Consider the following 17,809-nt stretch of genomic DNA (forward strand, 5'->3'; position numbering starts at 1 on the left):
ATCTGAAAATTTTCACAACAAAGAATTTGTCTTCATTTAAACGGAACTAAATCAATTCAAGACAAAAACTGCACACAGCTATTCAATAGCTCCTTTGCTTTCTAAAAAGACCTATTCAATAAACCTGGGATTTTTTTCTTAAATTAAATCAGAACCCTACATTTAAAAAAAACAATCTTTATTAAATTGAAGTCAGTTTCAAAGGCTTTTCTTCTATTAACAACATAGTGTGATGTTTAATCTGTGTCACCATGATCATGTTGCTAGGTTCATATGCTTTCATTGTGTGGCAATGTCAACATAACATGATCATGGTGTCACCACTAATGGCCCTTTTCCACTAGTACCTACTCTGCACACCGCTACTCTAGGGCTGCAACGATTCGTCGACGTTGTCGACAAAAATCGATAATCAAAATTGTCGACAATGAATTCCATTGTCGACAATTGTCGCCAGACGTGTTTTTCCAACGGAGTGAGGCATCTCACTTCAATACGTTCTCTGCCGAGAGTCGGGCATGCGCGATAGCGTCTCTGCCGAGCGGTAGCGGGTAAACAGAAATGACGGCGTCCCGTCCTGTAGCAGCTGCATGTAACAAAACTTCTAAAGTTTTGGAGCCTTTTAGCCTCGATACGGTAAATAAAAAGAAGACTTGCAAGGTTTGCAAAGCCGACCTTGCTTATCACGGGAGCACGTTGGTAATGCACGAGCATTTGAAGAGAAAGCACGTCGGGTCTGGGTGACGAGTTTCAACAAATGATACACCAGTTCAACCCAGAGAACGTCCTGCCATCCAGAACCGATTTCACCCACTTGATACAGAAAAAATATGACACGTTTTATTTTATTTTTTATATAACACATTTGCCTGTTCTTAAAAAATGAAAAATAATGGACAGAGGTTTATTTATTCATGGATTTATGTCTGACTGATCACTGCCTGTCCTTGGTTTTAAATAGGACATTTTATTAATTTTTGGTATGAACAGGGGCAAAGTTGAATAAAATATCTACAGGACTGTCTCAGAAAATTAGAATATTGTGACAAAGTTCTTTATTTTCTGTAATGCAATTAAAACAACAAAAATGTCATACATTCTGGATTCATAACAAATCAACTGAAATATTGCAAGCCTTTTATTATTTTAATATTGCTGATTACGGCTTACAGCTCAAGATTCCCAGAATATTCAATTTTTTTCAGATAGGATATTTGAGTTTTCTTAAGGTGTAAGCCATGATCAGCAATATTAAAATAATAAAAGGCTTGCAATATTTCAGTTGATTTGTAATGAATCCAGAATGTGTGACATTTTTGCATTACAGAAAATAAAGGACTTTATCACAATATTCTAATTTTCTGAGACAGTCCTGTATTTTTCATTGAAGTACCCATCTTTATCGTGTTTATTATCATTTGCCACATAATTAAAGCGATATACTAAATTTAAGAAAAAATTACTAATTATCCGATTAGTCGACTAATCGTTTCAATAGTCGGTGACTAGTCGACTATTAAAATAGTCGTTAGTTGCAGCCCTACTCTACTCGCCACGCCCCAGTCTTGCGCTTTTCCACTACGGGCCGAGACGGGTAGAGGCGTGCTGAGTAGGTACTTTTTCTGTACCTGTACTGCCGAGGTTCTAAGCGTGCTGAGTCGGCCCTGTATCTGACGTCATCACAATACACGCCACCGTCAGACGTTTGAATCAGGAAGCGGGGAGTCAGTGCGAGAGCAGCCCACGGCTTCCTCATTTTATCCGACAGGCAATGGCAGCGCAAAAGTCTGTTTCGTGATCCAACTCTGAGGTGCAGATGTTCCTAAACCTGGTGGCTGAGGAGAGAATTAAAAAGGGATCTAGACGGGCGATAAGGAACGACCAGATCTACCAGGCACTCGGTCACTTCATAGTTGCTCGCGGCTCTCAGCTAAAGGCTGATTTATGGTTCCGCGTTACACCAACGCAGAGCCTACGCCGTCGATTTAACGCGGAAACATAATTCAGGCTCTCATCAGCGCCGATGAACAAAATAAAAATAAATAAAAAAACGTTGCCGCTTGAAGCTTCTTTCACTCTCATTTTTTAACTTTTTAACTAATATCGAACACAAGCCACAGACCCAGGAGCACATATATCATCTCCTCCAGGTTCTACATCTTTAGTGTTGTTGTCTTCTCTGTTTAGATCACACAATCAAATACGTCGCAGCAGCTTCGCTCCAACCCGCCCACTTCTCATCTTGGTGTCGAAAAACAAACGAGGACAAAGCGGGTGGAGGCGGGACGAGGCGGGACGAGGCGGGATGAGGCGGGACGAGGCGGGATGAGGCGGGACGAGGCGGGATGAGGCGGGACGAGGCGTCCCGAGCCGGGGCGTGCTGAGTAGGTACTAGTGGAAAAGGGCCATAAAGCCTGAATTATGGTTCTGCGTCGAACCAACGCAGAGCACACGCCGTCGCCGTGACGCCGTCCTGAACCCTTCGGACTTCTCCGACACTCCATTTCGTCGCGCCCCGCTACCCCCCGCGACCGCTAGTTAGCGATCTTTTCCTGAATGGTTTATCTGACTTTTTCCGGTCACAGTAAATCAAAGGACAACTATTGTGCAAAAAAACAGAAAAAAATCACACATACACGAAGAAAAGATCGCTGAAAGTTCACGACTGCTTCAAACCGGAAAGGCGTTGCTTCCAAGCGAACCAATCACAGCCCTCTCTGTCTGTAATTACAATTTTCGGGAGGTGCACGTCAGTGACGGCGTCAGTGACGGCGTCAGTGACGACGTCAGTGACGGCGTCAGTGACGGCGTCAGTGACGACGTCAGTGACGGCGTCAGTGACGGCGTCAGTGACGGCGTCAGTGACGGCGTGTGGTCTGCGTCGACGCGTACCACACGCCGTAGGCACGGCGTCGTTTTGACGCAGAACCATAACTCAAGCTTAAGACATATGTCCACCAAAGATGGGGATGTCACAGTGTAACCACTGCCTACTGCCATGGCCTAATGTGGAAAACACCAGCTATCCAACTATGCCTTGGCATGACGCGTGTAGTTGCTGACAGGCAAGCCAAAGTGCTCCCATACTGGTGTTTTAAAAGATGGAAGACTTCTGAGGTTCCTCCTGCTCCACAAGGACTCACAATCCACAGTGCACCACAAAACTATATTTTTAGTCAGATTATGACTGTTATTAAATAAAAAAAATAGCCCATTTACATTATTAAATCAGCGTCACTCTTATTTGCTTTAAACGGCTAATTAAAAAAAAAAAAGACAGCACCATCAGTTTGGTGAGTTATCAAAAACTGCTGCAACAATTTTTCACAAGAAAGTTGAAACTGGTCCAAATGTGGTTGTCAAGGGCAACTGGCCAGCAATTACTGTGAAACCCTGAGGGCTCAAGTTGACATTTCCTGAAGTCTTCCTAGTATGAGAACTAAACTATTGCTGAAATCACTACAACATATAAACTAAAAATTACCACTGGTGCTCAAACGTCCAAGCCTCACTATAAGAAAGTCTCTGTTTATCAATGTCAAAATATGTAAATACAGTCATCACGCTATATATGAAGAGAGAGAACTGATGAAAATTAAATTACTACAAGCTTTGATCCCAGTAAATTTAGGACACAAGCACACTAAGATGCTGGACATGACCATCATGCTCAAACAATACCCTTCAGTATTCTATAGACCATTTTGATAGAATTATAGATCAATCTGAATGTTTTTAACCACCATTAATCCATTGTCATGGCTGCTAGATACGATTCTGTTGATAAAGCTCAGAATAAAAGGACAAGACACTGCTCAGTAATTGCATAGTTATTGCAGCTCAAACTGATAATCTGTTTCTGCTTTAGTTTGCAGCAATTACGCAATGTTTGGAAGTTCTTTCATTTACTCATCAATATCACAAGCGAGGCTGGTGTCATCTGAGAAACAACAGTTTCTCTTTGATTCCACTTATGTTGGTGGATTCTGTGCTCTCATTAGGACAACGGGGACAGATCCTCCCACACTGCAACACCATGACGCACAACTGATGTGCTCAGAGGATTTCTTGCACATCATTCTTCAAAGACCTCTTTTATTCTACATTAATCTGAACTTAAATATGTATATTCGTAAAAGATTATGCATTGCTACAGTATCACTGTCTGAGCTTAACAGCCTTCTTTGGGCAAACCCAAAGGCTTTTTATTAGGTTGAGAAAGCCTACATTAGAGAACTGGAATATCAATCAAATTATTCCAAGTGGGTAATTGCCATGTTTGAGCTGTAGTGAAAAGATCACCAGTGTCAGGAGCAAGTGAAGCACGATTGACGAATGAGGTCATGTTGCTTTTGAATGGCTGAATGAAGACAGTACAGGAAACAATAGTGTGTTAAACACAAGAATGCAAAATGACAGGGTGTCATTAATACTACAAAGAAAGAGGAAAAACTCAGCTTGAACCCAGCAATTATATTGTGGCTTACATATACAAAAGCACAAAGAGTGACTCTTTAAAGCAAACGCAAATGAGACAGCATTTCTGGAACGGTCAAGATTGTGCTGCACTACAAAAGCTGACAATATCTTTATGACTTGTGTGGGGGAGAGCTGAGTACAAACTGGGCTCACATCCCGAGAGAAAAGATGGATCACCAATTTCTGGCAAAGCTGCAACTGTATAACAAGCATTGAGAGTGTTCTTTTCTGCCATAGCTGGCTATTCACGAGTCAGATCAAATCAATGCTGTAAAAGCTGGTGCAGAGTTGCATATTCATTGGCTATAATAAGACTTTGCAGCAAACAGCAACTGTCATATACTGCGGTGTCACCCTTTAAAGTAAATAGTATCCTCAGGACATGAAAAAGGACATTTACAAAATTTTGAAATAAACTTTTTTTTTTTTAAGATAAAATTTCCCCACTGCATTTTTTTCAAGATTAAACCTGTTCCTTAAATTTCACTCAGTACGTTTAACATGCACTAACAAAGTCGAATTGTTGCCTTAATCCACCCAATATCAAATTTTTAAAAGCCATGTATACACTTTAGTTGGGCTGTAGTCGAACCGAACTGAAGCTCTTGAGATTGAGCTATTAGTGTCAGATAACGCGGCCCTAATTCAAGTTATTCCGACATGTACCCACGCTTAGCTGAGTTAGTGAATGCCCAGGGACTCCCCCTTCCAGAAGTGACGACACCGCCAAAGCCAGAATATCAACCCAGTAGGAGAAGAAGACGACGACCAACAAAGAAGGAACGCAGAAGAACGCCAACGCAAAAGTGCGTGTGGCGCCACCTATCATCGCAGAGTCGAACCCATCCATCCATCCATGGTCCGCCGTTTATCCATTCCCGGGTCGCGGGGGCAGCAGTCTCAACAGAGATGCCCAGATTTCCTTCACCCCAGACACTTCCTCCAGCTCTTCCGAGGAGAGTCCGAGGCGTTCCCAGGCCAGCCGAGAGACATAGTATAAAGAGTCGAACCCATCATGCAATAATCGATTTGTCTTCTTGCACATGTATACCTGGATTTCTCAGAAACTCCAGTTAAATCCTTAGCTAGATTGTTGCCAATAGCTTGACTTGATGTGCATGTAAACCGATTGTGTTTGTGTCATGTGTATTCAGCTCAAGAATTGCCATTAACTGCAAGCTGCATTTGAGGCTCAACGTTTTGTCCAGTTTGTTGTAAAATCTTACAAAATGTGCAGATTTATAAATGATCAAATATTAAAACGTGAGTGAAATATACAGTCACTGAGTGCAATTTGGAAGTGAGTTATGCTTTCAATGCTGCTTTTTCTGCAGATGCTCGAGTGTTGGGAGTTGGAGCTTCCCATGTTCAAACAAGCCCCCCTCCCCGTCCCTGCCAGAGAGGATCTCCTCAAATAAATCTTAACCTTCAGGAGACACCGTATGATGTTTTCAAACTACAAAGACGCTCAATCTGTCTAATACCACTCGTGAATTACGAGACTGAACACAGACTCTGTAACTTCAGGCAGGCATTAATGGTGCAAGATATTAGGAAAATATAAATATACAATGACAATTACAATGCTATATATGAGCCAATACTTCATTGTTTAGGGTTAAAATATTTTAGCTCTGGAGCTCAAATTTGTCTACTGGTAGTAAATAAAGTGAGCAGGGGGAAAAAATTGGTAAATCATCGTCTAAAGTGACATCTTTGGCAGAAATGTTACATTGGATTGGCCAAATGTATCAGATATTTAGAGAGCAAGTGCATTGCACTTGAAAAACACTACCATATGGTGCAATATATTTTGTTTTTAACGACAGATATTGTAGTAGTGCTAAATATTTAATATATTGTGCTGCCTTAGCAAGAAAGTGCTTTTTATCCAGCATTTATTTATTTCTTTACCAAAATAAAAAAACTGGGGAGCATTATTTCATATGAAAGCACTGTTCAAGTAAAAGGCTTCATTCATGGGATTTGAAAATACCTTGAAGACTTGAGGTGACCAGCTACATTTGAGTATACTGGCCAAATCCTTTCTTAGCTTACTCTCAGCTGGTGTGCCGCCATGAGATGACAGCAGCCTTACAAAGCCCACATAATCCCCTTGTCCTGGACTAATCTAATGTCTTGGACCTCTAAACAAACACTGTTAAACTCTCCTTCTACAATGTTTCTTTTATATGCAATCTAGTGCAGAACTAATCTTAAATAATGAAATGTTGGTCAAAATTACCACAAAAGGCTTTAATTTCTTTACTTTTTTAAGCCTCTGAATGGTGAGATTTACCTGATTAAAAACTTTAGAGAGTGCCTCAGAGCTAATTTATAAACTAATTACTTAGGCATTTTTAGATTACACACCGCTAATATCCCTGGATGAAGAACGTGCGCTGGGGAATGTAAACGCAAGGCATGTTTTATGGCCTCCCCGGTCCCTGAAGCCGATTTGATGGGAGGTAAGACGACTCAGAAGGTGTTACCAAGTGATAGTATGCAACAAGACAGCCCATGTCTGTCTGGTCGGCTTCTCTGGCTTCACCAACATCAGAAGAGCTGGCTGACGCAAGAAATGGAGCGGGTGGTGGATCCATGCTGAACAACAACGGGATTTACGTAACGACTACGCCCAAATTTTGTTGCACATATATGAACAGCAGTCTCCCTCTGCCACTCCTGCTACTGCCGCGTTCATTGACCGCAAATAACTTATTTCTGAGGCTCTTCGGTTTGTTAATGACCCGAGCTTCATGTCTTGCAAATCCACTGTCTGTCATTTTAATAGCCATTTGCAAACTATGGTTGTGTAAAAGGCTGATTTATGAAGCCCACGGCTCTGAGGACAAGGAGCTCGTAGACTTCCTAATCTTGCCATCAACAAATCCCACCCATGAACCGCCACCCTGCGTCAGTTCTGTTTAAGTTAGCCCTGACCCACGATTAAGTGTGCCCTCAGAGGCGAGTTAGTGGTGGGGCCGGCTCGACATGCCACCCTGTGTTAGTCAATGTAAAAAAGACAGGCAACACGATAGATTTCAGTATTAAACACAAGGTTTCCGCCAATGTAAAAGTGTACCGTTACCTGCCAGCAGCCCGTTTATCATAAACAAGCTGCTGAACAATGAAATGGGAATTACCTCAAGTGGCATTGCTCTAGTGTCCACCAGTCTTAAATTTCACTGCTCAAGTCAGATCACTTCACATGTGTCTGGTGGGTTACAACAAAGCCAATATCCTTACAATCACTAGAACAAATTACTACTAAAAATGTAATCAGATTAAAAGGAATTGCCTTTTAACAGGTGGTCAGCTGGAAAGGAAGCAGCTCTTTTCATCTCAGTGAAAAGGGTAAATGTCTCTAGAAAAGCTAGACAGTGTTTGCTCTAAAGAGGCACCGTGAACAGCAGCCACAGTTCTTCTATGTGCATGAATTCAATGCTAGAGCAAGTCCTCCGAGCCTGACATTGTTATATTACCATCTTTTGTATTGATTTTAGTATGACAAGCACATGAAAAGAAAGGGTAATGACTCTAAAAGATAAAACACCCTTGCAATGAGTAAAAATCAATGCAATAGAAGTCAGTAAAGAATGCATACAGTTCAGTGGTCTTAAGGCACAGCTCAAATGCTTGAATCATTTACAAGTTCTACAGACAAATTACAGACACTGTTAGATGGCTGGTCTTGCTGCTCCTCCGATTAAAAACTTTCACTTGTGTGGCTGAATAAAGGTTTGTGCTTTACATTTCCCATACTTTTTGTTGACCCATCTTAAGACACCCAACTTACTTGCATATTTATATGCTTATGATCATGTACAACTGCGGAGTCAACTTTGTAAGAAACCCTTCAGGTGTTGAACCATTTTCTGTCTTGTCAACAAAAGGTGGCTGCACATCAAGCCCTAGCGTTGAGCAACCCTGACCAAGATTTCTGTTGACCTTTTTGACAAACCAAACGCTGAATGAACAATATACATTAAAACTGCCAAACACTGAATACGTTTGTTACATATTAGCCACATGTATTCTGTAACACACCAGACCAGAGTGGATGATCAAATGTTTTCTACAAGCCAGACAATTAACCAAATTGTTGTAAAAAAGTAACTGCACCATTAGCCAGGAATGCTCACAGCTCTTTGGGAACAATTCAAATGTTTACCTTTCCGTTTTGGCTTCTCATGCATTTCCCATGGTGCTTTTATGCACATAAACGGCCCTTACTGACCAACTAAAACTGACGAAAAAATGGTCAGTCTTTCCCAAAGGAATGCACAGCTATAACCTCCGTTCAAGGTTTGGGTGTATAAGATACACAACACTTCTAGTAGTGGTCACAATTTTTTTTTTTTATAAACAAAAATAGATATTTTTGTTATAAACATCCACAAACAAAGGTCATATCCAGATTCCCAGCATCTCAGCTTTGTATTTTTCATTTGAAAACAGATGAAAGTAAAAACGCTTTAGCCTAGCTTCTGATTGTTTTGTTTTTTTCCCTTTTCCTCCACTGCTTCATTGCAAATAGTTGTGTCGTGTAATTTATAACATCCAGCCTATAACTGGTAGATGACAAAAAAATGTGTGCGTGTGCCTGCAGCATGTAGAGGAAATGCTTTTGGGGTATGTTACAAATCATACCCTCATAGTGCACTAGCCAGCTGAATGTATTCACACTGTTTTTTTTATGTGTTTTTATTTTAATGTCTGAAAAGCCGAATAAAACATAAGTTACATGGACTAAACTTAAGTTTCAATGCACTAATCTTCCATAATCTACTCATATCTTTCTCTGATCCTCAATCAGGCTGAGTCTCAACTTGCGATTGAATCATACTTTAATTTCTGACAAATTAACTGATTTTTTTTTTAAGCAACACAATTTTTCATTCAGTCAGTACAGTTACATGCACATCTAAAAAAAAAAATATATATATATAAAAAAATAAATAAAAATCAAGCTATTGGCAATAATTGAGCTAAGGATTTAACTGGAGTTTCCAAGAAATCCAAGTATCCATGCGCAGGAAGAGAATTGAATTATTGAGTGTGGTGTGTTCCACAATGCTAGCTGGCCCTACACGGTCTTTCACGTGGCATTTTTCCGATTAGTTTGAACAATTAGTATACAAGCTTGCCTCAACTTGGTTTTGTTGCATTTCCACTAGGGGTGTAACCGTGCAGAGTAGATACTTTTCTTTAACTACTCTGCCGAGGTTCTAAGTGGGCTGAATCTGATATCACCCCCGTACATGCCACGGTCAGGGCTTTGGCCAGTCAGATGCCTGAGTCAGGATGTGGACACAGTTTGAAAAGCGACTGATGGCGAATTATTGTTCATTCCATTCGACAAGCAATGGCAACACAACAGTCTTTTTCATACTCTAATGGTGAATTCACACTGAAAGCGTAAAAAATCGCCTGACGCCTGCATCGCGCTGCTTGGTAGATTCACACTGAAAGTCTGTTGACGCCTGCAGTGGGGGGGCTTTCAAGCTGCGCTGCAGAACTGGAGGGAACAAAGTGCATGTAGTCTACATATACCTATATAAAGCGTGCACATCTTCAGTTTCCTATTTCACCATGGATCACACTTTGGGAAGCCTTCTTTATATTTTAGCGGTATCTCCGCGTAGATACGAATGAGTTTAATGCTCTCTTTAACATGGTCGGTCCGCAAATCACAGCAACCATCAGAGCCGTTGCTCCCGGTGAAGCTGCAGTCTGTCTGCTGTGAGCAGCACTGACACACCGGGTCGTAGCAGATTTGGTCATATTGTTTAAACTGTGTTTTGTGATTAATAAGCACGGGTTTTAATTATTTCGCGTTGGATTGATGCAGCAAATAAAATCGTTAGGACCATACAGCCCCTCAACCATCAGATACGTGTTTCACATGAGCAGAGTTCAGGTAAAAAAAAAAACAGCAAAAATGTCAGTTTGCTGGATGAAATATATGAATTCCTGATAAAATTGGTTTTTTAGTGCACAGCTATGCTCATGTGTGCATGAGTGTACGTTTGTGTGTACATGAAAGTACAATGTGCATTGAGACTTCTTGCTTCGGGAATCCCAGTCTGTGATTGGACGTTGCCTCGGCCTCGCCGCTGCTCATTTGCATAAAGTTGAGATTTTTAAACTTCAAATTGACACTCTGCCTCCGACACGTCTCGCAGCGCGCTTTCATAGAAAATGAATGGCAGCCGCACGCCTATGACGCCCGTGACGCTTTCAGTGTGAATCCAGGGTAACTCTGAGATGCAGACTTTTCTAAACCTGGTGGCTGAGGAGAGAATTCAAAAGGGATCTAGACGAGACGATATGGAGGGAAAAGATCTACCGGAAGCCTTGTCGATCCATAGCTGCTTACGGCTACCAACGGACTTTTCAACAGAGCAGAGAACAGCTAAAAAAAATTGTTAAAAAGCCTCGCCGTTTGAAGGTTTCTCTCACTCTTATTTTCTAACTGGATAATGAAGACAAGTCACAGGCCAAGCAGCACATATACCATCTCCTACAGGTTCTACATCTTTGGTGTTTTCTTTTTCTTTGTTTGTGTCACACACTCCAAACGTCAAAGCAGTTTTGCTCCAACTTCTGCTCTGGGTACTGGATTGTAATGGAAACAAAACTAGGCCAAGTTGGGTCAAGCCGAGCTGAGATGAGTAGAGCAGAGTGGGTACTACTGGAAAAGCGCCAATAGGAGGGACAACAACAAGCAAAAATATCAACGCCAACGATGCAGCAGCTCTGGACATTTCGTACACACTACACCTGGTCGCGTTGCACCTAAGACACACACAAAGTCTTCCTCTTGTTCTTCTGCTACTGTATTGTTGTTATGCCGTGACTGTTATTGCCACTTCCAAGGTCTCGTCATTTCCGGAAGGGGAAGTCCCAGGCCAGTCAATAGCTCTGCTAACCCTGGTTTGTGTGTACATGCCGGAATAGCTTGAATTAGAGCTGCATTATTTGGCTTTAATAGCTCAAATTCCAGTTCAGCTCAACTAAGGTGTATACATGGCTTTTAAAACTTTGATATCAGTCGGAAAACGGCAATAATTCCGCCTTAAACTTCTATATTTATCTATTTGAAGAGGTCTCAAAGTCAGAGTGCCATCAGTAGGAATGGGCGATATTTTACCGTTCACGATAATTCCCTCAAACAAATTCCCCACGGTAAGAATTTGTCATCTCGCGGTAAAAACTATAAATTCCCGTTGATTAGGTTTTTGTGTAAAGCCTGATTTATGGTTCTGCGTTAAATCGACGCAGAGCCTACGGCAAAGGGTACGTGGCAACGTGCAACGTACGGTGCGTGTAACCTATGCCGTAGGCTCTGTGTCGATTTAACGCAGAACCATAAATCAGCCTTATCAAACATGGCGGAAGGCAGATCTGAGAGCGAGGAGCTCGTTGTTAAACGAGGCTCCAGCTCCATTATCTAGAACTGGTTTGGATTTAAAAAGAGTGACGAGGAGCAAACATCTATTATATGCAGAGTCTGCAAAAAAACAGTGAATGCAAACGATGGCAATACAAGTAATTTATTATATATTTTACATTATATATTATTATATATAACATATTACTATATATAACAGCTGCTGCTGAGGTCTCCACCAGAGTGGTGTAATAATTGGTGTGGTGATAGATTTATAGTTAAAAAGATGGAGTTGAATTGGTATTTTTTTTATCGTCATTTTTATCGTTATCGGGATAAATATCAGAAATTATCGCGATTAATTTTTTAGTCCATACCGCCCATCCCCAGCCATCAGACACATTCATTGGGCCCGCATTTGTTTTCTTTAAGCAACTTTACATGATGTTTGGATTGCAGTCTTTGCACCAGTACTTTGCCGCAGAGGCAGAAAGCTGAAATTGCAGTTTGAAACATCAAATTTTGAATTTTCCGTTTCAAATGTCAACCTGGTATCTCCAAACACCATTTTGTGTGCATGGAAAAATGAAATTTTGATCTCGGAAGGTTGAGGCAGCATGGACTTTGACCAAGGTGGCCGCCCGCCTCACATTTTTTCTGTGGTCTATTGCTTTGGCCACTACATTTAGACCGTTTCAGTGCTTTAGAGATTACCTGGAACCCTCTGATTATGGCCTGCAGCATTGCAAACTCCCAGCTTTTTATTTCCAGCTTTCTATCTCAGGTTTAACACCCGCAAGACCTCATAAAATCTGTTACATCAATAATTATTTCGGTTTGTAAAAGCATTTCAACTTAGTAATGCATTTCAATCAACTGTGAACTCAAGCAATCCTCAGAATCAAAAGAGAGCTATGATTGTGAGACAAAAGCAGTGAAATCAGAGCAATAAAATGCTGATCTCTTTTCCACCGTGTTGTTTTCAAGCAAAAAGACATGCACCCATTACCCAAAGAAACATTTAACGGTAACAGATTTTGCATTCATAAAACAAAAATGCAATTCCTTGTTTGAGTTCTAAGGCTCTGTCTATTATTCCATGTTCGCTTTAAAATGTAAAACATTGTGAGTACACCTGATATCCAGTTTCATCTGCCGCAAACCCTGTTTCAATTTGTTAATTGAACTATTGAAGTCTACCAAAAACAAAGAAATTGTATATGTTTCCTTCATGATTTGGTCTGCTGGGTCACTGTGTACCCTTCACAAACTTACTAAGCTAATATCATATGATAATAACCTGAAGATAACACATTAACACGCCTCAATGACAGTGTAAACAACAATGTGGCGCCCTGATGACATGTTGTCCTTATTATCAGCTGCTGTGTGGTCAAAGTCAGTATTTAATAAAAGTGCAGCTGCCTATATTCAGAACAAGAAAGCCAATATAAAACTAATCTGCATTCTGTAATTTGAAATTTCTTAACTCCATTGTTATCACTAAAACAATTGAATATAAAAAGCTATACATTTGTGCAAGTAGATATTACACATGGGAGATGAGCTAGACTTATTATTTTACATCCATTATTTTCTCAAATATGTTCTGACAAGATAAAGCTGGAAACACAATGTCCCTGCATTAAAGATTGTGTCTCATTTCTGCATAGACTAACGGAAGTACTGGCCACGTACACAAGTGCTTTAATCATCTGCATAAATTCTTAGAACAGCACCAACACATCCAAGTTCTTCAATAACACCGCCAGAACAGCAGGTACCAATGGATTCCTATAAAACTATAAGCAAATCCACTACAGACGTTCAAGGCGGGACCCATGTACCTTTCACCGCTCACCAGCACCCTGAATGTATGTTTTTTTAAATAGGGAATTCAAGTTTAAGCACACCTCTAAACTGGGAAACTGAATTCCCATAGCCAAACACGGAAATAGGACGTTGAGCGACGTTGCATTGTTCTTGTCAGTCAACCAATTCTGCTGCATCCCTTTTTGGCCCGTATGAATGACCAAAACAGTAGAAAGCTGGATGAACCCTCTTTCTGCCGCTGTGCGGAAAGGGTGGCAACTTGTAGGCGAAAAGAGGAGCTTAAGCAGTATTTCGAACTACTAAAAACCTAATACTTGGGCTGAAACCTGCTGCTACAAACTACCGTATTTTCACGACCATTCGGCGCACCGTGTGAAAAGGCTCACCCTCAGTTTTGTGTGTAATTTTTGGATTTAAAACACACATACAGCGCACTGACCCAAAAGGCGCAGTCTACACAGACGGAGCTGCACACACGCGCGCTGCAGAACACACACACACAAGCAGTGTGATTATTTAAAAATAGAGCGGGACCAAAACTTAGTTTGATATTTTATTTCACTTTTCACATCAATCAAACCCTTCAAAGTCTTCATCTTCTGTTTCCGCATTAAAGAATTAAAAAAAAAACACCGGGTCGCTGCACATAGACCTGCCTCAGCCACTCGATCATCTCGTCATCCATCCAGCCCTTTTCATTTGCCTTTATAATGACTCCGGCTGGAAACGTCTCTTTAGGCAACGTTTTTCTTTTAAAAATCACCATAGGCGGCAGTTTCTGTCCATCAGCGTGACAGGCAAGCACAACAGTAAATGACGACTTCTCAAACCCCGTTCTGCGGATCCCGACCGCGCTGGACCGGGTCCGCTCCCCGTCCGCTCCCCCGCCCTGGACCCGGTCGGCTCCCCCCGCGCTGGACCCGTGCCGCTCCCCCACGGTGGTCCCGGGCCGCTCCCCCCGCGCTGGACCAGGGCCGCTCCCCCGCGCTGGACCAGGGCCGCTCCCCCCGCGCTGGACCAGGGCCGCTCCCCCCGCGCTGGACCAGGGCCGCTCCCCCACGGTGGTCCCGGGCCGCTCCCCCGCGGTGGTCCCGGGCCGCTCCCCCGCGGTGGTCCCGGGCCGCTCCCCGGCGCTGGTCCCGGGCCGCTCCCCCGCGCTGGTCCCCGTTAACTCCACCGTGTGATTCCGGGATGTGGAACATGAGCGGCACCTCGTCCATGTCGGGGACGTGTCGGCTGCAGAATGAGCGGAAGCTCTCCATCTTTTCCATATAATCCGCCGGGCGCTGCTGCTGCGCTGGCACCGTTTCACGAAGCGAAAGCACCAGGACGGACCTCCATGAAAATGTTCAATTTTCATTTCTTCCGCCAGCGCTACTGCTTTCAGTCGGACTCAGCCGCAACTCACGGGTGCTTCACACGCCCCCTTCTCCCTTTACCGTTCTCATGGTGGCTCCGCCTCACATTACCGTAATACAGGTAATAGAAACGGCGCACCGTTTCATAGGGCGCGTGGCACATTTTAGAAAAAAATAAATGTATATGTGCGCCTTATGGTCGCGAAAATACGGTACTCACTCTTGTCGCAGTAGCTACATTTTGAAGGAGGCCACCATCAATCCAAAGCATGGGACATACAACAATGGTGCAAGAGTGTACTCTTGTAATTCAATATGGAAATTCTTTAAAGATTCATGGAAATCAGAGAGACATGCAACACAAATACAAGCATTCAATCATAGATTTGACTAGAAGTGTAAACAATGAGCCAGGTTGTGCAACCCACGTGACAAGCTTATGTTACATGGATGTCTTAAAACAAATATGACAAAAACCTCATATTTTGCCTTTGTCCTCGTCTGTCTATATTTGCAGGACACAACAAATATGGACTGATATTTCCTGCTTCCTCCAATTCAATGGCATCACGTGGCAATTGGATAATTGGGAATAGTTTGAAGAAACCCTATGCTACACGTTTGGTTCATAATTATTACATTCTGCCAGCTCATCAACTCTGGCCATAAAAAAAGCAAAATTGTAAGATATTGAGCAATTAGTGTGCTGACTACTTTAACCTGCTGCCAAGAAGTACTTGAACAGCCCATAATGTATTACTGTCAGACTCAGCAGAACAGCTCAGACGCTGTTCTTTATGTGAAAAAAGAAAGGAAAACAAGAAAAGGGGATCTTTAACCAAACGACTCACTTCACTAACCTCAACAACATCAACAAACGAAAAGAGAAGTGTCCCAATGTGCTCAAGTCAGAAAAACCCCAAACTAGACACTCATTTGGCCACGATCCACCATTTTGTGACATTTAAACTTTAATCAGAGCAGACTTTACTTGATGAGTGTAACACAGTTAAACACCTCTGGTGTTTAAGAGAGAAACAGACATTAACTGCGTGTGCCGAGACTGGATTCGTTTATTCCCCCTTTGTTTCCCAGACGTTTCATTTCCAGTCTCTCCAAGTCCTGGAGTGTTTTAAAGTCATCCCCCCCGTGTTGGTCCACGGCTCCCAGCCCGAGAAACGCGTCTTTAACCACTGGTTTTGCTCAATAACACCGTGTTTCACACACTTTCTTGGAGGCTCGTTAGCACGGAGGGGCACGTGTTTTGTTTTTGTTTTCTCCCCTTTTCTTCCTCCTATAACTGTTATTGCCTCCCCCACCCCCCGGTCACCCGTCACGTCCATCCAATTAGACGACTACAGTCAACGGTCGACATGTCGTCGACATGTTTTTGAGGCTGGAAGTTGACGGAGCTAGCGCTAGCTAGGCGCTAGCTGGGAGCTAGCGGGGCTACAGCGAGACAATGAAGCCTGATTTATGGTTCTGCGTAAAATTGACGCAGTGCTTACGCCGTAGGGTACGCGGCGACGCGCGCCGTAACGGTGCGCGTCGCCGCGTACCCTACGCCGTAGGCTCTGCGTTGGTGTAACGCGGGACCATAAATCAGCCTTGAGCCGCTGCTCGCCGCCGCCGGTGTCCTGCCAATTTCTGCTGCTTTGCCAAAAAAAATGCTCCCTAATGGTTTTCTACCTTTTGTAGAGCTACAATTTTACTGTTTACTCCCTAGCCCACCCCTAAAGTGGTCCTTGTAGCTTGCCAGGCCGTTATTGTAAATAAGAACGTGTTCTTAATGACCTGCCTGGTTAAATAAAAGGCCAATGACTGAATGAATATCAAATAAAGCCATAGAATTGTCTTAATCATATAATGTTCACAAAGTGTAATGCAATTCATGTCATGGGTAGTGTATTTTGAAGGATCAAATTACTCAACATCCCACATTATCCATTTTTTACATCGTGCAAGAAATGATTGGCGTGGCAATCAAACTTTGAAAATCGACTGTGCGCATGCGCAGAACCACAAAGTAGCAGGGAGCGAGGATCGGCAGAACACCGGGCCGCCTGCTCGCCGCGGCGCGCTCCCGCGGCCAACGCAGGCTACCGTTAACAACAACACTCACCTCGACACTCCTATTCCGAACCGTCGTCTGTCCATGGCGCTCCGCAAAATATGCAGCAAAAAATTAAAAAAATAATAAAAATCAGCGAGGCGCAGTTAAATGCGGGTTAAAGCGTGTGCCTGTAGAGAGCGACCCCCCCCCGGAGACATCCAGCACCAGAGGAGAGGGGAGGCCAGCCGCTCACCGGACCAGCGCCGCCGTCACTCACACACGCACCGTCCGAGAACACCGCACACCAGTCCCCCGAGCATTCTCTCAGTCGCTGCTGCTATCAAGGGCCGACAAGAGTCTCCGATGCTCTCCCGCGACCTTAGCGCAATTAATCCCACAGCGAGTAGCTTCCCATCGAGGGTAATTCCTCCGTGTTCTCCGTGTGCTGGACGAGCGCCGTGCGGGTTCTTCGTGTGGGAACTGATACAATGTAGTCCAGCAGCAGCAGCAGCGGGAGCTGCCGGGAAACCCCGGTCCGGATCCGGACTGGACCGGTTTATACACCTCAAAGCGCCCGAGCAAAGGAAAACGCGGAGCTGGATTAGTGGACTGGGATTTAAAGCGAGCTAGTCCATGGGCCAGAGCCCAAAATTTAACTTGTCAGCAGAGGTGTCAAAAGTATTCACATTT

At 43.1% G+C, this 17,809-nt stretch overlaps 1 protein-coding gene across 1 annotated transcript in view; it reads right to left on the bottom strand.

Annotated features, from left to right (window-relative positions):
• Positions 1–17,604, bottom strand: part of LOC133459475 (zinc finger protein 609-like) — a 110,248-nt gene extending 92,644 nt beyond the window's left edge. The window contains exon 1 of the mRNA XM_061739443.1: positions 17,189–17,604. The gene's annotated coding sequence lies outside the window, so the exon portion shown is untranslated. The remainder of the gene's footprint in view (positions 1–17,188) is intronic.
• Positions 17,605–17,809: the final 205 nt, after the last annotated feature.

This window comes from Cololabis saira, chromosome 2 (assembly GCF_033807715.1).
Source record: "Cololabis saira isolate AMF1-May2022 chromosome 2, fColSai1.1, whole genome shotgun sequence".
NCBI classification, from domain to species: Eukaryota; Metazoa; Chordata; class Actinopteri; order Beloniformes; family Belonidae; genus Cololabis; species Cololabis saira.